The sequence below is a fragment of the Helianthus annuus genome, chromosome 12 (genome assembly GCF_002127325.2).
Source record: "Helianthus annuus cultivar XRQ/B chromosome 12, HanXRQr2.0-SUNRISE, whole genome shotgun sequence".
Lineage (NCBI taxonomy): Eukaryota > Viridiplantae > Streptophyta > Magnoliopsida > Asterales > Asteraceae > Helianthus > Helianthus annuus.
In genome coordinates, this window is record NC_035444.2 from 121,987,174 (window position 1) to 122,002,455 (window position 15,282).

Below are 15,282 nucleotides of genomic sequence, written 5' to 3' on the forward strand. Positions count from 1 at the left end.
ATAGACAAGATGAATCACTTGGATCCGACACGTGTATTAATATACCCTCAACCCAGTAGTTTGAGTCAGCAAGGATACAATCCTAAAGGGTCGGATTATTGAAAGATAATGAATTAAGTTATTAATGCAAATTGTGGTAGGCCCCGCTTTCGGCGGTGACGTTACCTCGGCTAAGTAGTCTGAGTCAGCAGGGATACAGTCCTAAATAGCCGGGTTATAGTATTAATAGCAGTTAACTTATGAGGGGGTCAAAGAGTTTGGATCCCCGCCATCCAATACCTATGGGCATTGAAGGAGATCCTACTAAATTTGACCCAGGTCCCAAGCAGGACCTCTAAACGCTGAACAAGGGCAAGACCCTTACCAAACCGTTCCCTTAACCCCCGACCAGGTAGCCAACATACCTCCATATAGACCGTGGAGATATGAATGGTGAAAATCTTTTATTCTATATAGACAGTAAAATAATGCCAAGACACCACGGACAAACGATAAGGAAAGATCACCTTCAACATAAGTAACTAGTTATTAAAGTCATTAATACAAAACCAAATAAAAAGTGCAAAAGATTGAAAATAAAAAGTATTATACTAAACACTTGTCTTCACCAAGTGATGTAAGAGACTTAGGCAAACATGGCCTTGATTGTCCAGAACTCTTACGATCAATCTTGGATCCCGAGACGACTCACACACTCTACGATGGACAATGGATGATGGTGGTGGATGATGGTGTTATGGTGGTGGTGGGTGGTGGATGAAGTGTGAGAGAGGTGGTGTGCCAAGGTATGAGATGGAATGAAACCAAGCACTCCTATTTATAGGCTGAACAGAAGGCTAGGCACGGCCCCGTGTCCGCTGGACACGCCCCCGTGCCCGTCTGACACTCTCTCTCCTCATTAATTGTAATTCGCAATTACAATTAATGCGCCTGCTGTACTTTCACCATGCCCCCGTGCCCGCTGGACACGGCCCCGTGGTGGGCAATGGAAGCTTCTATAAGTTTGTCTTTTATGCTGCTTCTTGGGCACGGCCCCGTGCTGGCTGAGCACGGGGCGTGTTCAGACTTCTTCTTTCTCTTCTTTGCTTTGGAGGATGCCGTTGAGGGTCCGGGCAGTCTACTTTTATTCCTTTTCTTGTATTTATGCTAGAATTAGTTGTCTTTTTGCTTCTTTTTGTGAATTTGAGCTCATTTCATCCTGAAAATACAAAAGGAAGACAAAAACACTCTTTTTCCAACATTAGTACTTAAAAAGGGTTAGTTTTATGCCTTAATTGATGTGATTTATATGTTGCATTTTACACACATCAAATACCCCCACACTTGAACTTTTGCTTGTCCTCAAGAAAAACTCTTTAAATGTGGCTTACACTCCCAAATGGAATAGGTAGAAGAGAAAGTTTTTAGCTTGTCATAGAGTGTCGGGAATCCAAGATCTTTGTAAGTTTTATTTTTATTTATTTACAATCCTATTCGTTATGATTTATTTAGAACGTTTCACAGGATAAATTACTTATTCGGGCATAGCATGCCTTATTAAAATTCCATTTATATACAAGTTCACATACCTCACGGGAGATCACTCAACACTCGGCCGAAGGTGTATTTTTTTAGTGAATCACTCGAGAGCGGCATGGAACTTACGCCTTCCATAGGCTTGCCAAGCAATCAATCGTAAAAAGCGTCGGTTTTCGTGACACACCTTGTTTTTAGTGACTCTTTATTTTGAAGTATTTCTCCAAACAAGCTTTTATATAGCTTTTGTTTGTTTTTGACTTCATCATTTTTTTTTGATAAGTCACATAAAATAGCGAGCTTACGAAAAACCGAGCTTGTTACTAAAATAAAGGGTGAAAAATAAAAAAGGGTTTTTGGTGGGTAAAAAGGGTTTTAGGGTAATGAAATGAAAGGTTTAGGCTCAAAGGGGCTAACTAGGGGGATTTTGGGTAGGTGGAAAAAAAAATGAAAAATAATGGTGTAGAAAGAAAAATATGGTTAGTCCTAATGCCTCCATCACTTACTTACTTGGGTTTAAGTTGGTAAGGACCGGGAATGTATCGTCGTGGCAAGTTCTAGAGTTGTAAGAACCAAGCGGCTATTCACACAAGAAACGAAAAATGAGCATTTAGTCTAAAGATGTATATTTGTATGCTCAATAAAGGCTCAAAACTCACTTTTGTGGGAATGGGTTTTTACTGCGATCAAGTATATATAATCGAATTTTTAACTAGACTTGTTATGCCGTTTCGTAATGTTCTTATGTTGGTTGTTTGTTATCACGACGCTATCGGTTGTAAATTTGTAAAAATATAACCTTTTTAGAACTTGTTATTCCCAAATTAAACCAAGACAAGTAAAAAAAAACGAAAAGTTTTTGAAAAAAATTTGGGGTGTTTAGCGGTTCCAATAGAGTTTTGTGTAAGGCTTGTAATTAGGATTTGCAAAATTCAAGGTTTTAGCATCCCCCCCACACTTAAATTACACATTGTCCTCAATGTGTCCCAAAAATAAGATTTTCGGTTGATTAGAATGTGTAAAAGTGGGTTAAAAAACAAAGATTTATGTTACTGGCAGCCTGGACACGGCCCCGTGTCCACTGGACACGGCCTAGTGGCGAACTGCCAGTAATGAAAACTTACAGAAGATGAACACGGGGGCTTGTCCACTGGACACGGCCTCGTGTCTGGCAAATAATTGCAGGTCAGTAACCAAACAGCAGATCTGGGAGATGAACACGGGGGCGTGTCGGCTGGACACGTCCCCGTGTGGATAGTCTGTGAGCCTGAAAAATAAGTTTTGTCTCCCGGTTTCTCCATTTTGGGGCAGCAAGTGCTAAGGTTTAGCACTCTAACCCTTGCATTGTACCTGTTTAATCACTCAATACCACATAAAACATCCTAATTTACCAACGTCAATTGTCTCCAAGCATAAAGTGAAAATAAAACGAAAATAAAAAATAGTTAAAGAAAGTAAATTGTCCAACAAGCGGCACGCATGCCGTAAATTGTTCGATAGAGAAGGGTACTTAAACCTGTGGGCTCATCACCAACCTGCCCCTTGTTCCTTCAAACGTCCATGTCTTCACCGCTATTATCACCTCCATCCCCATGCCCCGCCATATACTCCCGGATGCTGCCGATATCATCTTGTATATCGTTGATGTTGCGCTCAATAGCTCCAACCCGGTGGTATGTGTTGTTGGCGAGGTTGTAGGTGTTCCTGGTACACATGAGGTTTTCCTGCAAAAGATCATGTAAGCTTTGAAAGTTAGGAAAACCGCCTCCTTGTGAGGAGGATTGACCCAGATCGCCATGGGGTTGGTACTGGTATTGGGGAGGTGCATGAAGAACTAGAGCCTCTTGTGGGTTCCATGCATAGCCTTGTGTCCTTTTGAAGCTCACCGTCCCGTCTTCCGCCTCATAAAGTAAGTTCATGGCTCGGCAAATGTGGTAGTCAACTCGTCCCGACCATGGACTCCTTTCAAAGGACCTTGGGATTCTCGTGAAATGCTTGAAAAGACGGTACACCCATCCCCCGAAGAAGATAGGCGTAGGAGCGTGAGCAAGGCGATTGAGGTGCATGTTTCGTAACAAGAGATATGGAACATCGAGAGGCTTCTGGTTGTGGATGCAGTGAAGGACAACCAAATCTTTCAACCCTACAACGCCACTACTGTCGTGACGCTGGTTTAGCGAGTAGGTGAGGAGCCTGTGAATGTAGCGGTAAAGCGGGTCCCTCAGTTTGGTACTCTTGGTGCTACTAGGGTTGTAGATTCCTTCACCGATCTGAGCCCATGCGGCTTGACGTTCATTTACATCCAAGTCTCGTAATCCCCCGGTATTCTCCTCATTCCCCGATTCCTCTTCCCCGTACAGTCCTATTATAGCTCCAAACTGTGCCATGGAGATCGAGTACCTTGTCCCGCCACACCGAAATGCAACCCCTTCATTGTCAAACGGGTCACACCTCGAGGTGAAATTGAAAGTACTGTAGAACTCCATGGTGCATTGATGCACCGACCGAAGCCGAGTGTTTAATGCAACTGCTAGTGGCCCTGTCACGATGTTGTTGAATCGGTCTAGCTGGTTCACCATGGTTAACAGATCCGTGCATGCTCGCCTAGGATACTCCTCGGGTGTTTTTTTGAGTGTCTCATATCGTGCCCTAGCATCGAGTTCGCTTGCGTTGAACCTTGTGAACTTTGACATCTGAAAGAATACACCAAAAGTTAGTACGAAACAAAGAAATTTTAAAAGAAACTTGCAAACAGTAGGCTGGACACGGCCTCGTGTTCAGTGGACACGGCCCCGTGTCCAGGCGTCTGTAACCCAAAAACTTCATTTTTCGTCCCGGTTCCGAAAACCTGAAAATTTTTTAGCCCAATAGTAGCGGTTTCCCCCGAAAATGAAACCCTAAGTGTCGTTTTCCCAAAACAAACCGTTTACCCTTCCAATTTCGTGTTTTTCGGTTCAAAAACAAGGGTTTGGGGTTTTAGTGGAAAATCGAACGAATCTATCAACAATACATGTTTATTTACTTTCTACTACACTAATCTAAACTAATACTAACAGATTTCATCAAAAATTTGAAGTCCGATCCGGATGAACACGAAGAACCCTAGATTTTTCCCCAATTTTTGATGTTTTAACTACATGCAAGTAACTAATCTAACTACTAAAGATGATAGAATCATACCTTGATGTTGTTAAACGTGGTAGTGACGTCGGAAATCTGCGGAAAATCGCCTGGAACCAGAGCGTTTTCGGCGAAACGGGGCGTGTGGAATGAGGTAACTGTTGTGAAAAGAGGGTTTTATCCCGACAGTCGCCTCGACACGGCCCCGTGTCCAGCGGACACGGCCCCGTGCCGAGCAAAGTTTTTTTTTTTTTTGAATTTTTTTTTTCTTTGTGCTCGTGTGCATGCCCCTTTTTCCGAAAATGGTTAGAAGACTTACCGGTTGTTTTTGACATACACTTGCCTGTTCATAACATGTCAGGTATGATGTTGAGTTTATTCGTTAACCGTTTGAAGTGAGATCTCCTCTTCCTCATCCTCAATGGATCCTCGGTAGAGTTTTAGCCGTTGGCCATTGACTTTGAATGGTATCCCATTTCGAGTTTTAATTTCTATTGCACCGTGCGGAAAAACATGGGTGACGGAAAAAGGTCCTGACCACCTAGATTTTAGCTTACCAGGAAATAATCGAAGTCGTGAATTAAACAATAGAACCTGATCTCCTACCCGAAATTCATTAGATTTAATATATTTATCATGTAAATTTTTCATTCTTTCCTTATAAATTTCGGAGTTAGAATATGCATAATTTCTTAGCTCGTCTAATTCATTTATTTGACAAAATCGATTTTTACCGGCAGTTTCTAAATCTAAGTTCACATTTTTTATTGCCCAGTAGGCTTTGTGAGCTATTTCTACTGGCAAGTGACAACTTTTTCCATAGACAAACTTATATGGGGTTGTGCCTATAGTGGTTTTATAAGCAGTTCGAAAAGCCCATAAAGCATCGTCTAATTTGTCGGCCCATTCTTTTTTATTTATTCCTACGGTTTTTTCAAGTATTCGTTTTAAACCTCGATTAGTCACTTCGGCTTGCCCATTTGTTTGAGGGTGATACGCTGTTGAGACCCGGTGATAGACCCCATACCTTGTTAATATTTTTTCGAGTTGATGATTGCAAAAATGGGTACCTCTATCACTTATCAAAGCCTTTGGTGTCCCGAAGCGAGAAAACAGTTTTTTCAGAAATTTTACCACTACCCTTCCATCATTTGTTGGAAGAGCCTCGGCCTCCGCCCATTTAGACAAGTAATCGACTGCCACAAGTATATATTTGTTTCCCTTTGAAGGCGGGAAAGGTCCCATGAAATCGAGTCCCCACACATCAAAGATTTCACAAACGAAAATGCCATTTTGAGGCATTTCGTTTTTGGAAGAAATATTACCTGATCTCTGGCAGGCATCACATGTCTTTACAAGGTTTTGTGCATCCTTGTAAATGGTTGGCCAGTAAAATCCTGAATCAAATACCTTTCGAGCGGTACTTGCGGCACCATGATGTCCTCCGTATGGACCTTCATGACAATGACGGAGAATTCTCCGTGCTTCATTACCATGGACACACCTTCGGATGAGCTGGTCGGCACACATTTTGAAAAGATAGGGGTCTTCCCAAAAGTAATGCTTTACATCAGCAAAGAATTTCTTTCTTTGATGATGTGGCAATCCCTTGGTGACTATACCGCTAGCTAGGAAATTAGCGTAGTCGGTACCATGGCTCTTGTCTACTCTCCATCATTTCCAAGGATTCTGTGGGAAATTTCTCGTTGATTTGCTCGTCTCTGGTCGTTTCCAAAGCTGGGTCTTCTAAGCGTGAGAGATGATCTGCAGCAGTGTTTTCTGCTCCTCTTTTGTCCTTGATTTCGATGTCGAATTCTTGGAGGAGTAGAATCCATCTGATCAAACGGGGTTTTGCGTCTTGTTTCTTGAAGAGGTACCTGATGGCTACATGGTCTGTATAGACTACAGTTTTAGAAAGAACAAGATAAGAACGGAATTTATCAAAAGCAAACACCACTGCTAGTAATTCTTTTTCTGTAGTTGTATAATTTTCTTGTGCATCATTAAGAGTTTTACTAGCATAATAGATTGGGTGGAAATGCTTTTCTTTTCTTTGTCCCAAGACTGCTCCAACAGCAAAGTCACTTGCATCACACATGATTTCGAAAGGAAATTTCCAATCTGGTGCTATGATGATAGGTGCATTGACTAGCATTTCCTTGAGGGTTAGAAATGCTTGATTGCATTCCTTGTCAAAGATGAAGGGTGCATCTTTTTCAAGTAATTTTGTTAGAGGCCTTGAAATTTTTGAAAAGTCCTTGATAAACCTTCTATAAAATCCGGCATGCCCTAGGAAACTTCTGATTGCTCTTACGGAGGATGGAGGAGGTAATCGAGAAATAATTTCTATTTTTGCTCGATCAACTTCCATTCCTTCGCTTGAGATTTTGTGACCGAGTACTATTCCCTCTGTTACCATGAAATGGCATATTTCCCAGTTAAGGGCGAGGTTAGTTTCCTCACATCGGGATAGCATTCGTTCAAGATTATCGAGGCATTGGTCATATGAGTCTCCAAAGATGGAAAAGTCGTCCATGAAGACTTCCATTGTCTTTTCTATCATATCATGGAAAATGGCCACCATACAACGTTGGAATGTTGCAGGCGCATTACATAGACCGAATGGCATGCGTCGATATGCGAAAGTTCCGTAGGGACATGTGAAAGTTGTCTTCTCTTGGTCTTCTGGTGCTATCGGTATTTGAAAATAACCTGAAAAACCATCTAAGAAACAATAAAATTTATGACCGTACAGTCGTTCTAACATTTGATCAATGAAGGGTAAAGGAAAGTGGTCTTTCCTTGTTGCTTCATTTAATCGCCTATAATCTATACAAACTCTCCATCCGATGACGGTTCTTGTTGGTATTAATTCATTTTTCTCATTAGTTATTACCGTCATACCTCCTTTCTTCAGGACTACTTGAACGGGACTTACCCACGGACTATCGGAGATAGGGTAGATTAATCCGGCGTCAAGCAGCTTGATGACTTCATTTTTAACCACTTCTTGAACATTGGGATTCACTCTTCGTTGTGGTTGAATTACTGTTTTGTAGTCATCATTCATTAAAATTTTGTGCGTGCACATGGAAGGGCTTATTCCTTTAATATCTACAAGCTTCCAAGCGATCACGTTTTTGTGTTTTTTAAGTAGGTTAACTAATTTCTCTTTTTCTACGTTACTTAATTTAGATGAAATAATTACAGGTAAACTACCATCTTTGCCTAGAAAAGCATATTCCAAACCTTTAGGCAGTTCTTTGAGCTCAATGGGTGGGTCTTTAGAAGACACCTTATTTTGTGGCTCATCTAGATTAAGAACCTTAAAGGTTTGTTCTATGGCTATCTCTTCCTCAACAAAGTGGTCTTCTTCGTTAGTTGTATCGGGTGGTTCAGCTTCATCTTCAATTAGGGGGTCATTATTGCCAAAAGGATATTTCATTGAACGCTCAAGATCTATGCTCCTTTTGAATGCCCCTAACTGAAGAGGTAGATTGTTGAATTTCCAGTTTTCCAATGCTTTATGAGTTTGTACAAAAGGTTTTCCCAAGACTAGGGGGCGTCATCAAGGATGACGAAGTCGGTTGGGATTACCAATTGATTTGTGTGAACCAAAACATCTTCAACTACACCGATTGATTTTATCACTTTTCGATCGGATAGAAAAATGAGTATTTGAAGTGGAGTAAAATCACTAATACTTAATTTTTCAAAAATGTAGTTAGGCATTATGTTAACACAAAGATCTTTATCAATAGTGATATTACTAATAAATGAATTTTGAAAGAAACATGGAACCGGTGTAATGTTAATTTCAAAAGGGTCTTCTTTTATTAGCGAAGTTTGATCATTAGTTAACTTAACACTCACTATTTCTTTGATTTTAGCACTAGTGTTTAACTCTTTTAAAAACTTGGCATGAGGGGTTATTAAACAATGATTTTCGAAAGTAGGTGACAAGAGATAAATTTCTTCAAAATTAGACTCTTCATGAATTTTAACATTATCGGACTCACCTTTTTCATTGTTTAACTCATGTGTCGGTTTTTCACTTTCTTGTTCTTCCATTTTTACATTTTCAACTATCTCTACGTTATTATTACTATTTAATTCTTCTCTTGCGCGGGATTCCTCTTCCCTTGCGCGAGATTCTTTCATGTAACGTTCGATAGTTTTAATGTGTTCTAATATCCTATTGGTCACTTCGGTGAGAGAAAAAGAATTTGGATCCTCAAAGCTTGAATCCGGTTGTTCGATCCTTGGCTCCTCGTAATACTCATATGAAGTAGATGGTTCACACCATTGTTCTTCATTGTAAGTATATGATGGATAAGGGTCGAAACTTTGTTCTTCATAGTACTCATATGAGGTGGGATGTTCACGCCATGGTTCCTCATAATAAGTGTATGAAGGTGGTGGCTCATATCTTGAGTCTTCAAAGTATGAATATGAAAGTTCATACCTTGGTTCATCAAAATATGAGTATGAGGAAGGAGGTTCATACCTTTGGTCTTCATAGGATGTGTATGAAGTTTATGGCTCGTACCTGGGCTCCTCATAGTAGTTGTATGAATTCGATGGTTGATACGAGTTATTATATCGAACCGAGCGTATGTTACGACAATTAGTGCAATAATTACCCCTATAATCATCCTCATCATAGGTGTAGTTGTAATCTCCTGAATATTGATCCATAAGAATCACTCAACAGACCACAACTGAGTCTCGGGACCAGAAAACAAAAATAAAGACGGAAACAGAAGCTGGACACGACCCCGTGTTCAGTGGACACGGCCCCGTGTTCAGGGTCTGTATCTGGGGGTTTTAATTAAAGTTACTGGTCACGTTGAGCACAGGGGCGTGTTCAGTGAGCACGGTCCCGTGGTCAGACTCTGTATCTGGGTATCTAACTAAAAATATGCGGCACAGGGGCGTGTTCAGTGAGCACGGCCCCGTGTTCAGGCTACTGTAAATGCAAACTAAGCTAAAATGCAGAAAAATTTGCGCGCGTTTTAAAAAGGTTTTGAAAAACTGATTAGGCCGTCGATTTTAAGCTTTCTTAAAATCCTTATTTAGTCCTACGGTTTTTTCAAGTATTCGTTTTAAACCTCGATTAGTCACTTCGGCTTGCCCATTTGTTTGAGGGTGATACGCTGTTGAGACCCGGTGATAGACCCCATACCTTGTTAATATTTTTTCGAGTTGATGATTGCAAAAATGGGTACCTCTATCACTTATCAAAGCTTTTGGTGTCCCGAAGCGAGAAAACAGTTTTTTCAGAAATTTTACCACTACTCTTCCATCATTTGTTGGAAGAGCTTCGGCCTCCGCCCATTTAGACAAATAATCGACTGCCACAAGTATATATTTGTTTCCTTTTGATGGCGGGAAAGGTCCCATGAAATCGAGTCCCCACACATCAAAGATTTCACAAACGAGAATGCCATTTTGAGGCATTTCGTTTTTGGAAGAAATATTACCTGATCTTTGGCATGCATCACATGTCTTTACAAGGTTTTGTGCATCTTTGTAAATGGTTGGCCAATAAAACCCTGAATCAAATACCTTTGTGCGTTACTTGCAGCACCATGATGTCCTCCGTATGGACCTTCATGACAATGACGGAGAATTCTTCGTGCTTCATTACCATGGACACACCTTTGGATGAGCTGGTCGGCACATATTCTGAAAAGATAGGGGTCTTCCCAAAAGAAATGCCTTACATCAGCAAAGAATTTCTTTCTTTGATGATGCGGCCATCCTTTGGTGACTATACCGCTAGCTAGGTAATTAGCATAGTCGGCATACCATGGCTCTTGTCTACTCTCCATCATCTCCAAGGATTCTGTGGGAAATTTCTCGTTGATTTGCTCGTCCCTGGTCGTTTCCAAAGTTGGGTCTTCTAGGCGCGAGAGATGATCTGCAGCAGTGTTTTCTGCTCCTCTTTTGTCCTTGATTTCGATATCGAATTCTTGGAGGAGTAGAATCCATCTGATCAAACGGGGTTTTGCGTCCTGTTTCTTGAAGAGGTACCTGATGGCTGCATGGTCTGTATAGACTACAGTTTTAGAAAGAACAAGGTAAGAACGGAATTTATCAAAAGCAAACACCACTGCTAGTAATTCTTTTTCTGTAGTTGTATAATTTTCTTGTGCATCATTAAGAGTTTTACTAGCATAATAGATTGGGTGGAAATGCTTTTCTTTTCTTTGTCCCAAGACTGCTCCAACAGCAAAGTCACTTGCATCACACATGATTTCGAAAGGAAATTTCCAATCGGGCGCTATCATGATGGGTGCATTGACTAGCGTTTCTTTGAGGGTTAGAAATGCTTTATTGCATTCCTTGTCAAAGATGAAGGGTGCATCTTTTTCAAGTAATTTTGTTAGAGTTCTTGAAATTTTTGAAAAGTCCTTGATAAACCTTCTATAAAATCTGGCATGTCCTAAGAAACTTCTGATTGCTCTTACGGAGGTTGGTGGAGGTAATCGAGAAATAGTTTCTATTTTTGCTCGATCAACTTCCATTCATTCGCTTGAGATTTTGTGACCGAGTACTATTCCCTCTGTTACCATGAAATGGCATTTTTCCCAGTTAAGGGCGAGGTTAGTTTCCTCACATCGGGATAGCATTCGTTCAAGATTATCGAGGCATTGGTCATATGAATCTCCAAAGATGGAAAAGTCGTCCATGAAGACTTCCATTGTCTTTTCTATCATATCATGGAAAATGGCTACCATACAACGTTGGAATGTTGCAGGTGCATTACATAGACCGAATGGCATGCGTCGATATGCGAAAGTTCCGTAGGGACATGTGAAAGTTGTTTTCTCTTGGTCTTCTGGTGCTATCGGTATTTGAAAGTAACCTGAAAAACCATCTAAGAAACAATAAAATTTATGACCGGATAGTCGTTCTAACATTTGATCAATGAAAGGTAAAGGAAAGTGGTCTTTCCTTGTTGCTTCATTCAATCGCCTATAATCTATACAAACTCTCCATCCTGTGACGGTTCTTGTTGGTATTAATTCATTGTTCTCATTAGTTATTACCGTCATACCTCCTTTCTTTGGGACTACTTGGACGGGACTTACCCACGGACTATCAGAGATAGGGTAGATTAGTCCGGCGTCAAGCAGCTTGATGACTTCATTTTTAACCACTTCTTGAACATTGGGGTTCACTTTTCGTTGTGGTTGAATTACTGTTTTGTAGTCATCATTCATTAAAATTTTGTGTGTGCACATGGAAGGGCTTATTCCTTTAATATCTACAAGCTTCCAAGCGATCGCGTTTTTGTGTTTTTTAAGTAGATTAACTAATATCTCTTTTTCTATGTTACTTAATTTAGAAGAAATAATTACAGGTAAACTACCATCTTTGCCTAGAAAAGCATATTCCAAACCTTTAGGAAGTTCTTTGAGCTCAATGGGTGGGTCTTTAGAAGACACCTTATTTTGTGGCTCATCTATATTAAGAACCTTAAAGGTTTGTTCTATGGCTATCTCTTCTTCGACAAAGTGGTCATCTTCTTTAGTTGTATCGGGTGGCTCAGCTTCATCTTCAATTAGGGGGTCATTATTGCCAAAAGGATATTTCATTGAACGCTCAAGATCTATACTCCTTTTGAATGCCCCTAACTGAAGAGGTAGATTGTTGAATTTCCGGTTTTTCAAAGCTTTATGAGTTTATACAAAAGGTTTTCCCAAGACTAGAGGGGCGTCATCAAGGATGACGAAGTCGGTTGGGATTACCATTTGAGTTGTGTGAACCAAAACATCTTCAACTACACCGGTTGATCTTATCACTTTTCGATCGGATAGAAAAATGGGTATTTGAAGTGGAGTAAAGTCACTAATACTTAATTTTTAAAAAATGTAGTTAGGCATTATGTTAACACAAAGATCTTTATCAATGGTGATATTAATAATAAATGAATTTTGAAAGAAACATGGAACCGGTGTAATGTTAATTTCAAAAGGGTCTTCTTTTATTAGCGAAGTTTGATCATTAGTTAACTTAACACTCACTATTTCTTTGATTTTAACACTAGTGTTTAACTCTTTTAAAAACTTGGCATGAGGGGTTACTAAACAATGATTTTAGAAAGTAGGTGACAAGAGATTAATTTCTTCAAAATTAGACTCTTCATGAATTTTAACATTATCGGACTCACCTTTTTCGTTGTTTAACTCATGTGTCGGTTTTTCACTTTCTTGTCCTTCCATTTTTACATTTTCAACTATCTCTACGTTATTATTACATGTTAATTCTTCTCTTGCGCGGGATTCCTCTTCCCTTGCGCGAGATTCTTTCATGTAACGTTCGATAGTTTTAATGTGTTCAAATATCCTATTGGTCACTTCGGTGAGAGAAAAAGAATTTGGATCCTCAAAGCTTGAATCCGGTTGTTCGATCCTTGGCTCCTCATAGTACTCATATGAAGTAGGTGGCTCACACCATTGTTCTTCATTGTAAGTATATGATGGATAAGGGTCGAAACTTTGTTCTTCATAGTACTCATATGAGGTGGGTTTTTCACGCCATGGTTCCTCATAATAAGAGTATGAAGGTGGTGGCTCATATCTTGAGTCTTCAAAGTATGAGTGTGAATGCTCATACCTTGGTTCATCAAGATATGAGTATGAGGGAGGAGGTTCATACCTTTGGTCTTCATAGGATGTATATGAAGTTGATGGCTCGTACCTGGGCTCCTCATAGTAGGTGTATGAATTGGATGGTTGATATGAGTTATTATATTGAACCGAGCGTGTGTTACGACAATTAGTGCAATAATTACCCCTATAATCATCCTCATCATAGGTGTAGTTGTAGCCTCTTGAGTATTGATCCATAAGAATCACTCAACAGACCACAACTGAGTCTCGGGACCAGAAAACAAAAATAAAGACGGAAACAGAAGCTGGACACGGCCCCTTGTTGGGTGAACACGGCCCCTTGGTCAGGGTCTGTATCTGGGCGTTTTAATTAAAGTTACTGGTCACGTTGAGCACGAGGGCGTGTTCAGCGAGCACGGCCCCGTGGTCAGACTCTGTATCTGGGTATCTAACAAAAAATGTGCAGCACGGGGGCGTGTTCAGCAAGCACGGCCCCGTGTTCAGGCTACTGTAAATGCAAACTAAACTAAAATGTAGAAAAATGTGCGCGCGTTTTGAAAAGGTTTTGAAAAACTGATTTGGCCGTCGATTTTAAGCTTTCTTAAAATCCTTGTGTCCCCGGCAACGGCGCCAAAAACTTGATGCGTGTGTAGTGTAATATATTTTTAATGTATAATTAAGCCTTTTTTACACCTTTAACCAAGTTTTAAATTTATAAAACACGATATTCACTAACACTAAACACACATATGGGCAAGTGCACCCATCGTGGACGTAGTATAGTGTTGGTAAGATACCGAGGTCGTCCAAGGACAGAAGAGCTTTTAATACCGGTTTATCCTCAACGTCTAATCAAATCAAAAAGTGAGAAAAATGTTTTTTAAACTAAGAAAATAAAAACTAACTAAATGCTGAAAAATAAAATAAAATAAAAACAGATAGACAAGATGAATCACTTGGATCCGACACGTGTATTAGTATAACCTTTGATTATTTTCGCACTTTTGCACTTGTTTAAGAGATTATCTTAGTTATTGTAGTAGGCCCCTCTTTTGAAGGCGACGTTACCCTCAACCCAGTAGTTTGAGTCAGCATGGATACAATCCTAAAGGGTCGGATTATTGAAAGATAATGAATTAAGTTATTAATGCAAATTGTGGTAGGCCTCGCTTTCGGCGGTGACGTTACCCTCGGCTAAGTAGTCTGAGTCAGCAGGGATACAGTCCTAAATAGCCGGGTTATAGTATTAATAGTAGTTAACTTATGAGGGGGTCAAAGAGTTTGGATCCCCGCCATCCAATACCTATGGGCATTGAAGGAGATCCTACTAAATTTGACCCAGGTCCTAAGCAGGACCTCTAAACGCTGAACAAGGGCAAGACCCTTACCAAACCGTTCCCTTAACCCCCGACCAGGTAGCCAACATACCTCCATATAGACCGTGGAGATATGAATGGTGAAAATCTTTTATTTTATATAGACAGTAAAATAATGCCAAGACACCACAGACAAACGATAAGGAAAGATCACCTTCAACATAAGTAACTAGTTATTAAAGTCATTAATACAAAACCAAATAAAAAGTGCAAAAGATTGAAAATAAAAAGTATTATACTAAACACTTGTCTTCACCAAGTGATGTAAGAGACTTAGGAAAACATGGCTTTGATTGTCAAGAACTCTTACGATCAATCTTGGATCCCGAGACGACTCACACACTCTACGATGGACAATGGATGATGGTGGTGGATAATGGTGGTGGATGATGGTGTTATGGTGATGGTGGGTGGTGGATGAAGTGTGAGAGAGGTGGTGTGCCAAGGGATGAGATGGAATGAAACCAAGCACTCCTATTTATAGGCTGAACAGAAGGCTGGGCACGGCCCCGTGTCCGCTCGACACGCCCCCGTGCCCGTCTGACACTCTCTCTCCTCATTAATTGTAATTCGCAATTACAATTAATGCGCCTGCTGTACTTTCACCACGCCCCCGTGCCCGCTGGACACGGCCCCGTGGTGGGCAATGG